Source organism: Phodopus roborovskii, unplaced genomic scaffold, assembly GCF_943737965.1.
Source record: "Phodopus roborovskii unplaced genomic scaffold, PHOROB, whole genome shotgun sequence".
Taxonomy (NCBI): Eukaryota; Metazoa; Chordata; class Mammalia; order Rodentia; family Cricetidae; genus Phodopus; species Phodopus roborovskii.
The window spans coordinates 14849491-14870678 of NW_026126629.1; positions in this window are offsets into that span (position 1 = coordinate 14849491).

Genomic DNA, 21188 nt, shown 5'->3' on the forward strand with positions numbered 1-21188 from the left:
GGACAAGAGCAGTCCAGACTGACTCAGGGTCAGAAACCCTTGTGAGAAAGGATTCCTGAAAGTTTTGGATTCCGGGCTGAAAACTGAAAATGACAGTGCCCAAAACTCCCATTGTGGAGATAAGAACAGCGAGGTACCAGTCAGCAAGGTGATATTCATGAAATATAGTTCCCCCTCTGACCTTCTGACCTGCTCCAGGAAACTTTTTACTGGGGAATATTCAGAGACTATTTCAAGAATGGATTCAAAGGGAACAAAAACAAACAAACAAACAAACAAAAACAGACTACTCATGCAGGTTTCCACCACTGTCAAAAACGATTGACTGAAGACTGGAACAGCCATGATGTTCAATAACAGGAAACATTAGGTAAGCTACGGAACATCAATTCTTCATCCAGATGCAATCATTAAAACAACTGTTACAAAGGCTTTGAGACCACACAGGAAATGTTTATGGCAGGGAGTTAGGTTAGAAAGGCAGAGCACAAAATTGCATCTAGATTATAAGTACTTATATATAAAATTAGAGCACATGTGGTCAGAGAATAACGGGAAAATATGAGTGTTAGGCAGTAGGCATTCCTCCTGCCATTGATATGATGTGTTGGAGTGGGGGAGGGACCTGAACTGAGAAGGGAGGATTGGACGAGGGACACTGAGTTCAAGTCCATGCTCTCTGTTCCGGAGCTGCAAGCTTGACTAAGCCACCTGCCTCTCTGATTGGTGTCACTGGTCAGATGAGAATGAGGGCTCTGCTAAGGTCAAATGGCATGTCTAAGGAGGCCGTGGGAGTCAGATGGAAGTACTGAATATGGTTAACAGTGGAGAGGTTCTAGACTAGGGGTTGGAGTTTAGGTACAGGTTGTTAGAACTGATGGGTACAGGCTGAAGAAGGAGAATGGATGTGAAAGTGAAAGAGCCCAGAAATAATGAGGAAAATGAACTGATGGAGGTGAGTTGAGCTCTAGAACATAGGCGTTTGGGGTTAAGAACTGTAGGTTAAAGAATGTGCCGCACCTGCTTTTGGAAAGCCCACAGTGGATACAAACAAAATACAGCACTCTATTACAAGCCTTGGACAAGGATTGCCCAACACAGCCCTGAAGGAATGCCTACCCCTGCAGCCCAGGTGCAAAGCTCACTGAACATCAGTGTCGCTGTCCTATATGGCACACAGTTTGTCCATGACCATTCTTGTTGTCTTGAGGTAGTCAGGACAACAAACTCAAGAGACAGCTCCAGCGACTTCCAAGTGTGACTGTTTGAAAAAAGGAAAATGTTCTCTGGCATTTCCCAGAGGTAGAGACCCAAACAGCCCTGCATGAGTGGCTTCCTAGGAGTACCTAGGGGTGCCTAATGAAAATAAGAAATTCCCCTGGGATTGCCTCATAATTTTAAGAAGAATCCAGAAAATTATGTTCAGACATTAAAAATATTTTGTTGTAGCATTAAAGGTTTTCTATCATGTGTCATTTTGCTCAAAATGGCTACAGTAAAACAGCAAGATTGCATAACTCTTGTCAGATATTGAGTAATCCTTATCTGTGACCCACTAGAGGAAGAAATAGCCACAATGTTGTGTCACAGTATCTCATGGACAACCGTCCACTGGGTGGATTCAGATATGTGTCTGTCTGTCTGTCTGCCTACCTGCCTGCATGTGTGTGTGCATGTGTAAATGTCTGTACGTGTATACATGTGTATGTGTGTGTGTCTTGAGGAGGCAGTTCCACAAGCTACACAAGAGGCCTTGGGGAGCTGGCATCCGTGTACCCTGCATCTATCTGGGACATCATGCTGCATGTTGGCAGTTCTTCTCAAGAATCTGGTGTTAGTGGACATGAGTCCTGCAGTGCCACCCACCCCAAAAAGCCACTCTGTTCACACCTTTTACTGTGAGTGTGTCCTAACAGCTATCCAGTAGCGAGATCCTGACAATGTCCTTAAATTGAACAACATACAGGATTTGTAAGTGTTAACAGGAAGTCATTCAGGACCATCTCAAGACAGATTGTGGCCAAACAAAATCTATACCAGTGTACATTTCTTTGCATCCCACTTTCTCAAAGAAAAAAGTTTTAATAGAGTGATTTTTAAAAACTACTTTATAGAATTTAGAGGATTCAAGGCACAAGAAGAAGTGGCCTGTGGCAAACCGCAACAAGTACTGGCTGTCATGGCTACCTGTTTCGAATGGAGCTCCAGTCAGCAAAGGTTCTGTGGATTTTCTCTGGGGCTGGACACTTCTACTTGAGAAGGCAATGACGTGTGTTTGAATATATATTCATGGACATGTATACAAACATGCATATAGTATGCCTGAGGGCCCTCAGTTGTGAAAAGAAGATTCATAAAAGGATTTCTCACACGTGAAGCAGAAAATGCATGTGCTACTAAGCCTGTCTCAGAGTAAGAGCCTCAGTACCTGGTGGTACTTACTTTTCTTCATTCACCTGGATCATGCCATCTGTGGTACACTACTCATCCCACTACTGTGTAAACTCCACACCACATACAGAGCACACCTGACGCCGTGCAAAGGCACAACCCCAACTCCATCTTGTTGGAGAAGCAGCACCTCAGTTGAAATCTACAGACGGACTGATGGCAGGCTCTGGCCCTCATGCCTGCCACCTTCACCAGACTATACCCTCATTTCCTCATTAGGCTGTATATTCCCTTGTCTGCTGCCTCAGTTCTAGTCTTTCTGACCCCACCCCCACCTTGGTCCTTCTACTTCACTGGCCTGTGTTTAACAAAATATGGCAACTTCCATCAACACTTTTAGAGGCCACAGTGCTCACCTCTTGCATGCTGAGTCTCAATCACTTGCTTACACAGACTTGTTTCTGAGCAACCTCTGCCACAACGGTTTTTCCATGCCTACTCCAGCCAGATTCCCTCCAGGACCCCTGGATCACTCTATGCTATCACCAGCATATAAACCCTTATCCAGATTCTTACCTCTGCACACCCTAAATGCCTCCCAAGTAAAACACACCTATGGATGGACTGGCTTCACTTTCTCTTCAAACTTCCTTGCTTTAATCTTCTAAGTGGCCCTCTTCTGAGCAAGCACTCCTCCAGGGTGGTTATAGATTGCATATTTCCATAGCATAAATTTGCCTTTCTATTTATCTTGCTTTAAGGTGGTTCCACTCCTCTATAGGTAAAAACAATCATTGTCTTAACTCTGATGAGGGCCTCTGCATGGTAGCCAGTAGGAATGATGAACAAAGAAAGAAAAAAGAAAGAGAGAGAGAGGGAGGAAGAGAGAGAGAGAAAGAAAGGCACTTGGACAGCATGCAAAGAAAATGAGACGATGTGGTTATCAAACAACATGCTCACCACACTCTGCCTCTTGTGAGTCGGGACTATTGAGCTCTCAGCACAGGATGGATCACCAACACAAGAGGCCCTGTGAACTGCTTCCTTGAGACCACAAGCCCAAGCAAGTACAAGACTGTCCCGCCCATGCTGACTCCCTCTCATAGCACAGCTACCCAGGACAATCCCATATCCTACCTTGTATTCCCATGCCTCTTTAGCAACATGGATGAGCACATCTGCCCCACTGGCTATGGAATGGAAGTCAGGCCATGAAAGCCTCACTCTCATGCCCATCAGAATACCTAGGGAGATTTTTCACTAGTAGCTTTTGGTGTTTGGGGTTTGTTTCACTTGTTTTATTGGGTCTTTGAATTAAACTTAGAGCCCCCTGAATGCAATATGTTTTGCCCCCTACCATATCAGCAGTCAGCCTAGGCAAATTTGTAAGCACAGGACTGATTGCCCTCACTCCAGAGATCCCACTTGACTGGTTTGCAGTAGGGGGCCTGACCCTATGCCCCCGAAAGCTCTATGGGTTATGCTAATGCTAATGTGTAGTCTAAAATGAGACCACTGGGCAGTCCCAAAATAGACCTCTGAAATCAGATTACTACGCTCTAAATCCTGTTTCTGAAAACAAACTCCATCAAATTAACCATCAAATTGTGGAGCCTCAGAGGCCTCAGCTATGAGGATGAGACTCACAGAGCATTCCTCACAGATAAAGAGCCCAGGGCTAGTGTTTTGCATTCACCCTGCTCATCCCTTCCTTGGCCCTGTCTCTTCACATGACCTCTACAGAAGACAGTTGGGGAAAACGCCTGTCAGGGACCCTTCAAACACTCCAAGGCAGCAACCACCTTCTAGAAAGGAAGAATGAGTGTCCATTCTAGAGAGAGTAGACAAGTGCTCTCAAGCACCACTCTTCAGCCTGGATCTCTCCATTGTCGTCTTCAGTCCACCATTGGGCTAGCCATTTCTAGAACCAAGCTTGGGCTCCATGCCTTGACTCGCCACCACCTATTGCTCATTCTCTCTTTCCTCAACCTCGACACTACAAACGGGGATTAGCCTCACAACTTTCATCCTGTGGAAACTCAAAACCAAGGCAAGCAGATGGAGTAGAATCTCTGGCTACAGCAAGCACACCCTCAGGCTCAAGACAGAAGCCTCACACTCAAACATGTGCTGTCTTGTTCGGTAAAATGTTCTAAAGGAGCCTCTTGTGCGTCAAACACACTTAGTTACAAGTGAAGAACACAGAAACAAATATGGCCCAGTGCATCAGTTAGTAATTGCCAAAATAAGGCTGCATTACAAACTTCCCAAAACACAGTGGCTGAAACAAACTTCATGTCTTCTCAAATATATGTGGATTGATCAAATAGGGTCAGTTCCTCTCAGTAGGTATGTGGGTCAGCTAAGTGGCTCTGATCTGCCTGTGTATTTCTCATTCTCCTTGGATCAATGGGTTTTCAAAGGTTTGTTCTTTCTCTTCATAAAGATGAAATTCATAGAAACTCGAGGGGAGGGACAGAAACACGCAGTATCTCCTATGGCTCACGCTCAGATCTAGCACATCGCCATCTCTGTGTGCACACCACAGGCAAGTCACATGGCCAATCCCCCATGCCAAAGGGACAAGGAACTTTATTCCACCCACTAGGAGGCTACAACCAGTGCCTGGATAAAGAGTGACATGAGCAAGTGGGGGTGACCATTCAGGGGTCACAGCTCCCATCTGCCCTTGAAGACTACATCCAGGAGTGGACATGGAAGAAATGTTTCCAAAACATCTGCAGCTCATGCAGATTGGTGCCAATGTCTGAAGTTCCCTGGACTCAGACCATTCCTCTGCCCCCCTGTAAACACAGCCAATAGATTAGACAGGGGTTCTCACTCTTTTGGCAGGAATCAAAGAGGTACCTGGAGGAATAAAAGGACTTGTCAAAGGTCCATCTCACTTCCTTGTTTATCTGCCCTTAGTGAAATGTCTTCATGATCTGCACAGTTGAAACTGTTCATAGGAAAAGGGAATGGATCTGGTGTTCATGGCTTCCCAGGCAAGCAGATGCCAAAGCATTCCTAGCCATCCAGTCATGTTATTTAAAATGGTCAAAAAAATTTTGAACTGTGGCCAGAAAGACATGACAATGGGTGAAGGCATTTGTTGCCAAGCCTGACAACCTGAATTCTGTTCCCAGGACTCACATGATGGAAAGGGAAAACCAACTCCCACATGCTTTTCTCTGACTGTGTGCATATGGGTTATGGGTATACACGTGCGCACGCACACACGCATTCTTGCATTCACAGAGAAACAAATTCAATAAAAAATAAACAAACCAGTCAGAAGAAACACTGGTAATAAGACATGGCCTTAGATCACAAAAAAATACCAATAATTTTTGTGGGAAGAAAAGGAAAGTTCTGATACATTCTCTGCTCTGGGCCTGTACAGACACTGCCTTATCCAAGTTTTCTATGAGCACTGAAAGGTGCTACCTCCATCCAATAAATAAAGGTCTAGAAAGGCCACTCAGATAGTCAAATCCTTCTCCTGAAAGTGTAAAAACCTAACATTGAATCCCTGGAACCCACGTAAACAGCTAGGCATGGTGGCACTCACCTGTAACCTTAGCATAGTGGTTGTGGGACAGGTGGATCTCAGGGACTTGCTGGCCAGCCAGTCAATCTAGACAAAATACTCACCCTGTGTTTACTACAGGTTCTATGAGAGACTTTGTCTCCCCAAAAGCGGAAAACACTCAACCACCTGATGCTGGCCTGTATCTGTCACACATGCATACCCAGGTGGTCACACCTGCACATGTACATACACACACACAAACATATACCTCACACATATACACACACACATATACACATATACACACAGATGAGGAGTGACAGAAATGAGGCTACACTCGGGCACTTGCTATTATAACACCTTTGCTGCCCCTATTGCCTTGGATGACCCATCGCAAGTACCATTCATGTCAGTCCAGTTATGGACAGAGCATCCAATTAGATATCTGCCAAGGGCTGGGGGAAGGATCTCAGGGTCTGGGCCAGGTCAGGTTAGCCAGGAGCAGTTGGGCTCCTGGATAGAGAATTCTCATGCTGAGCCTGCAGGCTGAGGGCTGGCCAAGCTTTCTCTCACAACATCCTGGAACTAATCTCATTGGCCAGTCACAGAGATATGTACTCTCTTCCCCGCTCCTCAAGTGAACATCTGTTTTTCTCAAAGCTGTGAATGTCACGTCAAGATTTTCCAATTACCTTCGCCTTGGTTTTATTTAGCATCAGTGTATTGGAGGCATAATTAGTCTGAGATGAAAACCTGTATTGTTCCCTTCTCCTCAGCAATGAAATAGGTTTCCAAATGTGCTAACAGAGAGGATCCTTCTCCAAAAATGACAAACAGCAAGTGAAGGATGAAAGCAGGAGTGAAATACTGATTAATGACAACCACAGGCAAGGAGAAGCAGGGAGGGGAATATGATGGGGGCATCTGCCACAGACCTCCTGCTTCTATCCACAGCTCCTCTTTGCTCCTAATGAACACAGGCCTTTTGCACAGCATAAAGTGATGCTGATGAAGATGAAAGATCAGTTTCCAGTGATGTGTTTTCTCATAATATTTCCACCAGCACCGAGATGCCTGGGGGTGAGTGGTTCTTGGTGAGGTGGTGTCATGTAGTACTAGCCTTCCTGACCACTTAGGCCACAGCTCTTGCCCAGGACTAGACTGCTAGCTTCTGGTCTGCCCAATAATTGTCAAGGCATATCTTCCCAATCCCTTCTATAGATAGTATACAATAATATTTGTCCTGTTTCAATACTTGTATTCACAACAGTTCTTTTACACAAAATGGCCAGAGGGTTCACTAAATAGAAAAATAGATCAGGTCATCACACTGAAAAAACTCTCTGGTGACTTCCCATCACATTTGAAATAAAGCCCCCAGTCCTCACCTGGGCTGCAGAACCTGAGTGGTACTCCCTCTCTGACTTACTCCGTCCTCTCATTCAGTTCAGACCATGCCAACACTCTCTATCTGTTCTCACAAAATGCCAAGCTTTACTCCCATCTTAGGGCCCTGACAATGGTAAATGTCTCCTTTATAAAAGCAATGTCTCCACAGGTTTGACTCAGTCAACCAGGAATTTAGGTAATAAGCCAGACAGGCTACCACCCAACCAACAGTGGCTCCAGCCAGTCCAGGACACATTTCTGTTCTGGGTTCCTCATAGGACTCTTTACTGTTAGGTAGAACTCTGTCTCTCTCTCTCTCTCTCTCTCTCTCTCTCTCTCTCTCTCTCTCTCTTTCTCTCTCTCACTCTCTCTCTCTCATCTAAAATGTTAAGTCTGTGGGTTTGAGGACCTCACTTCTTTTGTTGCCCACCAGACCCCAGCACTTATTCAAGACCAGCGAGGAAAATAGTGGAGCTTGACATACCAAGAAAGCCACAAGGTGTGCCTATTTCATCTTCAAATAACTAAGAGTATGTTGTGGGAAAGAAGAAATAAAAATTTTTGTGAGGTGCCAGAATGTTGGCCCATCACTCATGGTTCAAAGCTACAGGGCACATTTGCCCAAACTAAGTAGGAGCTTTCTCAAAACTGAACCATCCAACAAAAGAATGGTTCCTTAACCAGATGGTGAGCCCCCATCCCCATACATCTGCCAGCAGAGCCCACTACTTGAACCCACGGAGCAGAGAGATGAACATTCTCCTAAGTTCCAGAGTCCACGACACTCATGTTGGCTTTCTTTCTCTCTCGGTCTTAGAGCTACACCTTAACCTTCTGAAGAAGGGTAGAGACTCCTGCTCTGGCCAGAGACACCTCACATGAAAGTGTGCTAGGGTAGTGTGTGGAAGACACATGTCCAGTAGGCACGAGATGGATATATGAACCTCCTAAGGGTGTAACCTGGAGGCTCTAAGTAGGACAATATCTATGGGGCCCCATGTAGGGGCAAGTGCCTGTCAGATAGGGTTGAGTGTATGGCCTACACCTTCAACCAGGGCCACAAGCATGGAAGGAGGTGAGAGGCATGTCACCACCCTAACATGCACTCACGTGGCTGGTCTCAGCCAATCCTTCCCACACCCCTGCAAGGGGAGACTATGACTTCTATCCCACAGACAAAGAGCCAAATGCCCAGTGCTCAGGAAGAAAAGGCTGCTGGTCCAAGACCTACAGTGAGTCTAACTGAGATGTCATTCTGCATTCTTGCCACCTTCGCCTGTAATGGTCAGGTGCTTGTCCTCTAATTCCAGACCTGTCTATTTATAAATATTCCCAATGCTTCCTGCCTTTTTTTAATTCCATCATTTCAGAAAATAGAGACCTGTAACCATTTTAGGTAAAAATCTAGTGAGAGCCCTGCTTGGTTTTCTCCTGTATCATCTTACCCGTGACCCACTCAGAGGGAAGCTGGAAGCTGAAACAATTCCTCACGGTCCTTCCTCCCAGCCTGTGCAGACACAGGGCTACTAAGTTACAGTGGCACCACATTAAAGCTGCATTCACTTCCCCCAGGACAGATGTTTATATACAAAACAGTAAATGCAAGGAGGTACCAAATGACCTGTGAGCAGGAGAAAAGCAGGCCTGAAGAGTGCACCTCCCACCCACCCCCCCACCTCCCACCCCACACCCCCACCCCCGCCACAGGGAGCTGCATGTCTTCCTGGGCTTTTATAGAGGGTAAAAAGCAGACACAGACAGAGGAAGGAGGAGGAGAAGCCAAAACATGTTGGCTGTGAAATGTGGTGTATCTGGGGAGTTCGGGGAGAAAGCAGCTTGTGGGTGTCAAAGGGGAGAGAGACAAGACAAAAGTATTCTAAAAAAGTCTCTTTGCTACGAAACGGGTCCTCTCAATGCTCCTCGGAGAACAATGGTAAAGAATAATGTGCAGTTACCTTTTTTCCTTTTTCCTAATGTGACTCTACAGAGACACTGGGACATGAGGCATCACTATTTATATTTGAATTACAAATGAATGAAACAATAGATAAATGAATGAAAGAAAACTTTAAATCCACCATTGAGTTCCCAAAGTCCCAAAGTCTTCTGCCTGTGCTGGGAATGATAACAGCTAACACTACTCTGACAAAGGCTTTACACCACGCTATGACCTGAGAACGCCTAACACGGGTTAAAAACATCATGAGTGAGAAATGCACTTAGAACATCCAACCTATTGTCAATTCAGGATTAGCAGGATTGCACCATAAAAAACTGGCTGTCTCTCCTCATGAGCACATGGCCTGCTTGGAGCTGAGGTTTGATGATGCCACTAGCATGTCAAGTGTGTCCTACCTGCCACACTAACCCAAGAAGAGATCAATATGCTCAGTGCTAAGTACAGTTGCTACTAATTCACATTGCCCTCACACTAAAATTAAAGTCCTGAGTTAAATCAGAAGTTAGCATTCAGTTACTAACGTCTTTAATCTGCCTCTGCCTCCACAGTGTGCCATGCACAGCCAAATAGCAATCCTGCTGCTCTCTGGCCTGTCCCCGACCCCACAAAGATACACTGAGAGGAGTCCATCCATGAGTCCATCTCAGTAGCCAGGGGCAAGCTAGAAAGTTAGGCTGATTTAGAAAGAGACCAAGGAGCTAGAGACCACTTTTAAGAGGGAGATGGTCACCCACATATGATACGCTCCTCCCAGGCTGGAAAATATCTGACTTGTCTACTCCCAGAGGGCTGCACCAGGCCAGCTACATGTACAAAATACTTGTGAGTTTGATACAACTTGAATTAGGTTAAATCCGAGATCCTCCTCATCTTTATGAGGAGAAGAGCAGACCTGAAGTATCAACAGGCCTCACAGGCAAGGGCAAGGGCTCGCCAGCAGGAACTGAGCCTCGCTCCACAGAAGCACAAGATGGTGTCAAAGTCTTCAGGTTACCACCAACTGACTATCTCTTGGAGTGAGGTACCAAGGAGCAGATATAGCTCAAAGAATTCTCAAGAAAATCCAAGAATTTCTTCCTAGAACTTGGGGAGATAGCTTACAGTTAGGAGTACTTCCTGCTCTTGAAAAGGAGCTAGGCTCAGTTCCTAGCATTCACATGGCATCTCACACTGTCTGTAGCTCCAGTTCCAGGGGATTTGGTACAATCATCCGGCCTTCACAGACTGTTGTATGCACATGATGCTCTTTAACTCATACAGAAAAACACACATACACAAATAAGTAAACCTTTTTTATTGAAAAAAATAACTATCCCATCCATTACTAATATCACCACGACTGTCACAAACGTCATCATGACCATCATGACTTTACCACTGTGACCTCTAATAGCATTACTATAATTGTCATAACATTGCTTCCATAATTACTATCACTGTCACCAAAACTGACATTACCATCATCACAATTGCCACTACCACCATGACCACTATTACCAATACTAAAAGAATGCCCATTATATTACAACCACTGCTATAATTGCCATCACTGTCACCATCATAACCACATCCACAACTGGCATCATGACAATTGCCACTACCACCATCACTATGACAACCACTGCTATGACAAATGTCACTACAATACTACCATTACTATCACTGAAACTAACACAATTTCCAACACTGCCACCATCCACCTCACATACTAAACCCCTTAGTCCTTCAAAAATAACTTTGAATGCCTAATGCTAAAGAATTCCAAATAACTTATGTAGATACCACATGCCTCAATCATTGGTTGAACACAGGATCCTCCTTCAAGAGTATAATATGGAAAAGAAGAAGCTACAATGACCTTAAAGTGTCCTGTTCAGATGATTAGGGCCAACATCAGAAGTGGCAAGCCACACTGACAGTATATACAGATCTTTTATATGATATAATGAAAAATGGCACTAATCTACCCATTTGGCCTTCCCTCCCAAAGCTCATAACACAAACTTAATCATGTGAAAAATATTACATAAACTATAACAAGGGAAATTCTATACTAGAATGAAAAGCATCCAAAATTTTTTGAATAATTTTAAGTTAAAAACTAAGGCAATATCAATGAACTGTGAAGATTAATTGATGATAGATAAATATTTCTTCATTCTGACAACTTGGTCAATAGAAAATGCTAACAATGAGGAAAACTGGGTATGGAGTAGAAGGGAACTCTGCACCATCTTAGCGCCTTTTTCTGTTAAGATTAAAATATTTCTGAAATTAGAATTTTGTTTGAGATGAAATGGAGTTTCCTTCCCTCGTTACCTTGCCTTAGCTCAGTGCTATGTCAGTGCTCATCCAAATACTGGTACCACCCTTAAACCCTGCCCGGATGCTGCATCCAGCTGACCTGACTTCTGAGGCCATCCAGAGCTTTCAAAAACACTGTGAAGATTACCACCCATGCTGTGATGACCTCCACCACCTTCAGGATTGATTCCAGGCTTTTACAAGGTATGAGGTCTTTCCCAGGATCCTCCGCCTCCTTCTCCATATGTTTCCCTTAATGTTGCCATATTAGAAAATCTATTGTTCACACTGTCGCCTTCCACACACAGAGCCCTGCTGCACCATCCCTGGTGAATAGCCTCTCATTGTTGTTCTTGTTGGCTCCTCACTACCCTTTAACACCCAGTGCAGACATCCTTCCTACAGGGCTCTTGCTCCAGCCCAGGACAGGTATGTGAGCCACGCAGGACACCCTTGCCACCCCTATGTAGCTATCCTGTACTTGCTTGCTTTCTGAGAGAGTAGACAAGTGCTCTCAAGCACCACCCTTCAATAAATGTTTACCAGGCCATGAATAAATGACTGGGAGAAAAGGTAGACTGAAAATCTATTGTCTGCAATGAAGAGTCTTTGTTAGTGAGTTTTGGACTTTGAATCCTATTCTTTAGGACTCCATTAACTTCACTGGAGTCCTATATAACTACATCCCATTACATGGCAATGTAATGGATTGCTAGATTTAATTATAACAGGATAATTAATGTCTAGGTATTACTGGTTTGGACATAAAACTTAAATATTATCTTCAGTGTAACTACTCGCTGTAACTTCATGATCACCCAACTAGAAACACTGTTTTTTGTTGAGAAGTACACTCGTCATGAAACAAGTGATGCAAGCAGAACATCTGGTCTGCAGCCTGCTACTACCCTTCAAGCTGGGTTCCGACACACCTATATCTTTCTAGAGCCACAGTGCAAATACCATACCTGGCTCTCTGGGTTTCTCAAGGCATCTGCCTGGGTCATTGGGGAGACTGCTAAGCAATACCTTCTCTTGCCTTCAATTTCCTTCAGTTACATCCAGTAAAGGCAACCCATGAGAAAAGAGGATACCCCCGGGAGCTTTGAAAAGGTGAAGGCAGCCAAGTCAGAAAAAGGATGATAAACTCACTTTGGGCCATGAAACCCCACCCTGAGTCCCCACCTCTCTACCACATCTTCCCGTCCACCTTTCTCACAGTTCTTGCTTTGGGCATTGTTCCAAAAGATTGCAATTTCATGTGAATTATCATTGTACACATCTTCAATCAAGCTCCAGGAGGGAGACATGAGAGAGTGAGCAGTTTGGGGCTATCCTTGACTATATAGTAAGACCCTGTCTCAGAGAGAAGAGGGAACGGAGGGAGGGAGGCAAGGAGGAAGGGACGGAGGGATGGGGTGAGGGAGGGGAGGAGGAATGGACATGAATTCATTCTTTGCCTTAACAAAAATGTTGCTTACTGTCAGTGACTTTCAGGTCACTCTAAAATGGGGGGGGGGGAGGGTGTCATGAACCACAAATTCCAGACGCATGACATAATGCCCCCATTCTGGCCCATCCTCTCACTCATCCTTCCAGAACTCAGTGATGGGCAGGCCTGAGCTTCCCTTTAGTTTGACAGATCACCTACATTTGAACTCTGAGCATCTACATGAAAAACATATTGCCCTCAGGCCACTGTGCTGTAAGGACACCCAAACTAGCGTATTACAAAGGCCAAGTGCAGATGATGGCCCAGCTGCCCTCAGGTTCTCATTCTTACAGGCCATAACTGTGGCCACATGACAAGCTCTAGGACAAAACTGTCCTGCTGATCCCTTAATGCATTTTGACCCAAGTAAAGCATGAAAGTTAATAAAATGATTATAGCTTTTCCAAATCACTAAGCTTTAGGACGGTTTATCACATAACAATAGACAACAAAATGAACTGTCCTAAGCTTCCTGCACAACACTGTTCCACTGTGAGACAGACAGGCAGCTCTTTCCCACCCTTGTTCTGCGGGTGTTCCTAGGTCCAGTTTCTCCAGGCAATTTTCATTCAGACCCCACAAGCATAGATCTGGGATTCCCCAGGGTCTCTTCAAGGCAGGCTTCATTGCCTCAATTACTTTTGTTTACTGCCTAACTCCCTCTCTATTAATACAGTGAACTCACCCCCCACCTGCTCCCTCTATGATTTGGTATTCCTACATAGAGGCCCTACACAACAGATCTGTGGGTTGTATGACCCCTAGCTGTCATTTCAAAGGGTGATTTTATTTGTTCTCAAAATTCTTTAGCTTTCTTCAAAGTCTTCCGTTTGGAGAACTACCCAAGGGGAAGTTTATATGGTTGCCTGCATTGGAGGGGCCCCTTGTCCACAATGGTACAGAGAAGAACAGTGATACACAGCTTTCCCAAGATGGTGATAGGTGTAAGGTCATTTCCAACAGGGTGCTCACTGTAGGTTTCTTCTCTCTGGTTCAGTTTCACAGCACAGTTTCAGGAGCACACCAGTCCCCAAAGGATCCAGAGATGAAACCCACTGTATCTTGGCAGTAGCCTGACCAAAGACAGGCTGCTGAGAGATTCCTTCACACCTGAAAAGTAACTCTAGAGAAAGAAAGCACCTGTGCCCATCATCTTTCCACGTGCCTATTAACCAGCAACCCTGAGATGCCACTAAACAGCTATCTCTAGTGAGATGGGCCAGTGATAGCTCAGATGGAAAATGGCCTGAGATGTCCCTCCCTTTTTGGGGACATAATCTATAGTGATCCAGGCAACATCCTTGAGTCTCAGGGACACAGAGATTCCCCCTCCCCTTAAATTCCCCAGGATCCTTGTGCTGTCCTCTGAGAACACTCTGAAGTGCCCCCTGACGGTCCTGTTTTCAATCCCAACTGGAGTGGTCAAGGGCCAGAGAAAGTCTGTCCCTTTTTGCTGGCCCCTTTCCTCAATACCCAGAGCTGCAAGCATAGCTGGTCTTCTTTACTTGGTTCCAGGAGCCATTTTTCCTGACAGAGCGTGTGTGAGGAGGCAGAATGAATATGTCTAGGCTTTCCTCTGAGCCACAATCACCCTGACCCCAGCAGCCCCATGCTAATTCCACCATTTCAACCAACAGCCATCCCAAGACACAGTTATAAGGACAGTGCCACCGCCTCTGCACTTCAGCCTGAGCTCCTAAAGAGGCATCACATGGCCATCTGAGCATCCAACAACCTCAGGTTGCCTTGGTGAAGAAGAAAATAGGTAATGTGGATGAGAAGAGAAGGAAGAGGGGTTCCTCTTGGTCTCTTGCCTTGTGTCATTTTCTAACTTAAAGTATTTCACTTCCTGCATGTCCCATGCGGTAGGAAACCAGTCCCTAACTACATGTCCCAAGTATTTCAGGGCTTCTTCGATGCAAGACATGTAGGTGTTTCTCCTGATAAACATTCCCCTCCATGTTCCACTGCCATGCTTTGTTTCTCTCATATTTGTGCTTGTCTTGTATGACCAGCGACTCCTTTGCCCAAAGATCCGTAATTCCAGTCATGGACCACAATGCCTCTTGTTTGCCTGCACCCTAACATCATAGCACATGGGAAAGTAGTGAACTGGGGACAGGGAGATGCTACCCCATGCATAGCTGGAGAATGAGTACTAGATGGACCTATTATAATAGCCCACCCTCCCCAAAAAAAACTCACTTCTCCCAGGTCCCCCATTTTAGGGGTAGGTCACAATCACAGCCTTGATGTCAAGCAAGCACACAACCAAATCTGTAAAGTTTCTTTGCTCAGTCGTACCAGCGTGTTTCTCCATGTCACTGATGCACCACAGCTTTCCATGTTCTGAGACTCTGACTATGCATCCATACAATAGTCGTTGCTGTCTCCTCAGTACGTAGAACCATGACAGACTCCAAGAAAGAAGAAGGGGCACACCTGCACCTCATGCCAAACTGTGCTGAGTCTTAAAAAAAAACAACTAATGAGTACAAGTAATAAATCCCACCCTGCAAATGGGAAGCCAAGGCTAGGGGAGTCATAGAGAGATAGTAGGACAGGTGTGGGGCAGTTCTACCAGGAATCATGTCTTTCTCCTGCTCATCTGCTCATAAACACAAGGAAGATGTAAATGCTCTATGGGGGCCAGGGATCTCCCTTGAAAACAGTCCTTCCAGGCATCTAATGGGGAGCAAGTGTGGGGTACCCATCCTCAGATGAAGCTCTCTTAGGTCAGTTGATCTGACGCATCTCTAATGACCACTCATGAATGACACTTCTGTGCTCCCCCAAAGTGTCCAGTGTACTCTTCTGTATTGCTTTCTCTGTGAAGATTTAGGAGAAAAATGGCTTCCTCTTCATCTGCCATGGACAGATACATAGTGTAAAGAGGCAGGCTTGGAGACAAGGTACTCTGAACTACTGCCCAACCCCATCACGCTCCTTGCTCTGCCACAGCCCTGCTCTTCTAGCATTGTTGAAACAAATGGTCAGCTGACGGGTTCACAAAAAGCTAACTTGATACATAAAGGCTAGAGCCATCCCTCTTTATTCTACACCCCGTTTTCACTACCCTCACCCTAGAGCTGAACAATGTTGAAACAAAGAAAACAGGGTAATGGTTCCAGCTCACCCTCAACCTCTTCCTTCCAGCAGCTGGGAAACCTTTTTTCCACCTGCACGCTGGGCTGATGATGGACTGGTCCCAGAACTCTACCCTGAATTGCATTTCCCTTGTCATGTAACTTCATGCATGTAACTCAAGAGTCTCTCACAGAGTCTCTTACACCTCCCCACTCAGCTCATACTGTCGCTCACTTTGGCTAAGCGAATGAAGCAGAAGCAACAGAGCAAAGTCTGAGGCTCGACTTCCAGCAGCCCCGAGCAGTTTCGTTGGCTGTTTTCGGAACTCTGCTGCTGCCATATAAATGTGCCTTGGTTCATATGCCTATTGATAAAAGGCTATAGCTGATCATTCCATCATTTCAGACCACAACTGACCAGCATCATCCTCCCCAGACAGCCAGGGGCATTCATTTGCCCAGATTTACTGACCAGAGACTCAAAAACCAAACACTGTTGCTTGAGCACACTAAGTTCTAAGATGCTTGATAAACTGCATAATCTAACTGATACAAAGGCCATCTCCTGTGAGGGTGGGCAAGCCCCTCCGATACAGTCAGAAGATGACCAACATCAAGCTCCCACCAGCCCCATCTGGAAGCTATCATGTGCAGATCACTGAACTAGTTGTGGGCTGCACGGTTCAAACAGTTTTGCCTGTTTGATGGGTTCATGCCAACTCAAACAACTTCACCTCACCTCTGACTTGCGTAACACTTTCCTATAGGTAACCCACTAGGCTTCTTATCTAGGCTCTTCATCTATGCCACCTCAGAGGGACCCTTCTGATCTGAAAACTCTTAGTGCCTAGGTGCATAAAAAGGGAAACTGAGTCATTTTAGCTGGTGCAGGCTGCCTACACCTGTATCTACTCTTCAAGCCCTGTGCCTCCTGAATGAAGGGGCAAGCTGCTAATAAGACATGGGAAAGAACTAACATTCTGCTCAGATATTTAATGACCTGACAAAAAAGATCCCAAGGTCCCTACAGGCCCATGTTTCAGGTTTCTCCGCCTCCCCCTCCTTCTCCTTCTCCCTCTGATCCTGCAGAGAAGCAAGCAAGCTTCCTTGCGCATCCCTGAACATGGAGAATGGACAGAACTAGAAACAGCACAGGCTTTCATACACTATCTCTCAATGACTAATTGGGTTCTCCTTTGAAATAACAAAACTCAACATTAAGTTCTTTCAAAGTCATATTTTACTTGGGTTATTCTGCTTGGCAAAAACATGAAGAATGTGTTCAGTGTGTTCACTGGGCAGCTGAGGGCCTAAACAAATGTTTGCCTGGGGGCAGAAGTCAATGCTCCTGGGAACCTGGGTCATCCATTTTCCAGGCCCTGAAAACAGGGATTAGCAGAAATGAGCAGACTCTGGTCCTGCAAAAACACTCGGGGTCACCAGATGGAAGCCACAGCAGGTAGCTGAGGAGGAGGTGGGAGGCTGCAGGGCCAGCTCTGTATCCAGGGAGGTGAGCCCTGGAGACAGCAGGTCCTGAGATCGACCTTCCTCTCACAGCCACTGAGCTCCGCACCAGCCAGAACAAACCACAAGAAATGCCCTTCCCCGTGATCTTGTTTGTAAGAAGTTCTAAGGGGAAACAATGAATCTCTCCAACTCATAGCACTTCTGTTAAAGTGCTGGGGCTTTAAAATCCATAAACAGTGGGATATAATTAAATGCAAATATGGAGCCTTGTTTAAAAATTAATCTTTTATAATTAATTAGTAATTTAAAATATCTTGTAAATGATACTTAAATGGCATGGAATTATGCTAGCTCTGAGTGATAAAGTCGTCTGCTAGAGATTTGCAGTGTTGGAGTGAGGAATATTTGCACATGACACGTAGGACAACAGAGGCCTGTGGTTTTTTCATTTACCTTTGCAACAACTGTAGTAAAAAGCAGACTCTTTATATTCAGATTGTACGGTTTCCCTCACTGCAGCAGAACCAGGCAGAAAATTGCTTGGAATCAACCCACTTCCATTAAGGATTAAATTGGCCTCCAGCCATGCTATGGACCTGGGAAGTCAAGCTGGGGAGGTGACCTTTGCCACCCTCAGTATTCTACCCAGCCTGAGCAAAAGGTGCCTCACATTCCCAGAGCAATGAGAAGCTGTCGCTAAAGCTGTTTCCCTCAATCTTTCTCCTTTCCTTCCACTACAGAAGAGTTTGTTGGTGCCTAATCACAAAGGGGATGTCACCTCTTGCCATTGTCATTTTGCCACTGTCTTTCCTTTCTTCCGCATTGCAAAGACTTCCCTAGATCACTCTGCTGCCAGAAGGTCGCCACTGTGGTTGATATTGGTACACACTGCAGTGCTAACTTTCCCTAGAGGTGTCTGTGTGTGTGTTCTGGTGCCAGATGGATTGTGGATCTAGTGTTACAAGTTACTGTTTGGTTATACCTTGAGTAGGCCTGTGGGGGAGGGAAGAGAGGTGTGTGTGTGTGTGTGTGTGTGTGTGTGTGTGTGTGTGTGTGTGTGTATTCATAAACAGATACATACATACACATGAGCTAGTCTCCAGTACCTGCTTACATCAATGTTTACTCCCAGTCCAGCCCCATATATTCATCTCTCTGCCCTGTGCTAGCTCCTATCACATGCCACAGCTAGGTCAGGATCACTGTACCTACAGGAAAAGCTCAGGCTGTTTGCTGACCTCTCCTGACCTAGAGTAGGACTCTAAGGCAATCATAAGCTTTCCCCAACAGCAGAAGTTTTAAGACCACAGTCCTGGATTAATAAGCCACTTCAGACTTGCTGAGCAGCCAAACCACACATAAGAAAACCTCAACTATAAGCCTTCCTGCAGGAAACAAAAACTGTAAAAAAAAAAAAAAAAACCCACTTATTCCCACCAGGTTTGGGGACTCTCAAAAGGTAACAGAGCAAATGTTACACAGTCCCACCCCCCCAGTTTTCCATTCCAGTAGAAGGGAAAGAGTACCCAACTTTTATGAGACACTTGGGAAGGGAAAGTTGCACCTGTCATCATTAACTAGGGGCAAGAATCAGCTGCCTTTTATACAGAGCATTTTGCTAGTCTTTCATTTCTAATGAGACAAAGGAGATGGGGGAAAAGAGAAGGGAACACAGAAAAGCTAAAAACAGAGGCTCACAAACAATGACAAGGTGAAAGAACAAATCTGAGAGCTCACGCACAGCCAGCTAGAGCCTCAGTGGGTGAGAGCCCTGGGTCACACCCTCTCTGCTAGCTTCTGAGGATGCTCTGTGGTATGTGGCCCAGTTGGACTCGGGGAGAAGAATGGTTCCTTTATTCTGGTACTTGATATAGTTCTTGATCCATCGGAGACACCAGACAGTACTTTCTGGGTGCACAGGTGGTTGGACAGATGACAGATAGACATGGCGACAAATGGGACACACACACATCCAGGGAAGAGCAAACTGGCAGTGGGTAGCTGGTCTCCCTACACACACACACACACAATCAAACATGACCTGGAGAGGGATGAGAACAGGAAGACACAAACTGTGGACTTTTAGCTGCTAAAACTTGAAAATGACACCCCGCCCAAAATAGTCCTGCCTAAGGCTCAGATTCCCTGGTCTGACACAGGAATCCCTTCTGCCACCAGCTCAACCTCAGTTTCAGTCATTTCTGGTCCCACACATCACAACGCTAAGATATTCCCCACCTGTCCCTCGGTATCCATTCAGTTAGTACCAGACCATACCTCTGGACCTAACCTTGTTACTGCTGAGTCCAGGAAGCCTCCTGGACACTGTGACTAGACGTCTCCCTGGCCATAAGTTACTGCTCCATCCTTCCACCGCTATGGATAACAGGGTCTGTTCACACCTCCATCTTCCCTGATCAAGCTGGAAGCCCCATGGAAACAAGAACCAAGTCAAGGTGCTGGGGCTCATTAAATCTGGAAACATGCCAGATGGAACTGTGTAAAAAGACAACTCCAGAAGCTCTTGGTGAACAGGACCAGATTCCCCAGAGCAAGGCCCCAGTCTTAATCCTTCTCAGCAGTCCTGACTTCATTATTTGAGTTCTCAAGGCTCTGGAGTAAGGTAGAAAGGCCTACATCCACCTCCACATCTGGTGAGACAGCTGACAGGTCTGAGTGAAGATAACATCACAGACAAACTCACAGCCCACTAAAGCTATTCACCAGCCAATACCAAAGCCTAACTGGAAAGACAGTGAGCCCATCCCCAGGTAAGGAAGGAGTCACCCTCCCTCCCTCCAAGGGCAAGAGCAGAGAACAGCATGTCTTGCTGGAAGAACAAATTGTTCAACAAGCCCCAAGGACCTCTGTGTGGTGATCACAGGTCTGGGACCACAATACCAGAATGCTATCCCTCCCAGCTCAGCAGCTCCAGGTAACAGTGAGGGGGCTGGTGATGACTCGCCTACAAGCTAAGCTGCTCCATGGGTACTTTTCACTGTCTTTACTTCGCTGTTGTTTGTTTTGTATTGTGGTGTCAGGTGGGACCCAGGTCTTTGCATATGCTAGCCAACTGTTCTACACTGAGCCATAAACTTAGCCCTCTCACTCCCTTTTAGAAACACTGTGTTAGCATCATGGAGAGAATGTGGAATCAAGACTATGTCGGTGGACAGCAGTGGGTCCAGGAGGCCACAGGGACTGGGCAGGCACCAAGACCTCAGTCTCCTACAACCCACGCTATCACAAATCACCAAGACCAGAGTTTGGAAATATAGTAGCCCCAGGCAATGGCAGTGAACTGGTTCACTAGAGTTGCTACTCAGAGAAGTGGCTTCCGACATGGTTCACTGACGGCCTAGCAAGTCACAGAGGGCAAGGCTTGTTACTAACAACAGTGAAAGTGTCAACCAGCTGACTGTTCATCCACTCATATTCAGCCATGCTTTCTGGGAAGGCCATACAACCTACACAGGCTACAGCTCCTCTATGCCCTTGCAGTCAACTATCACTGTGGTGGAAGGGTGGGAGGCCATTCACTTCTCTATACAATGTTTGGGACATCAT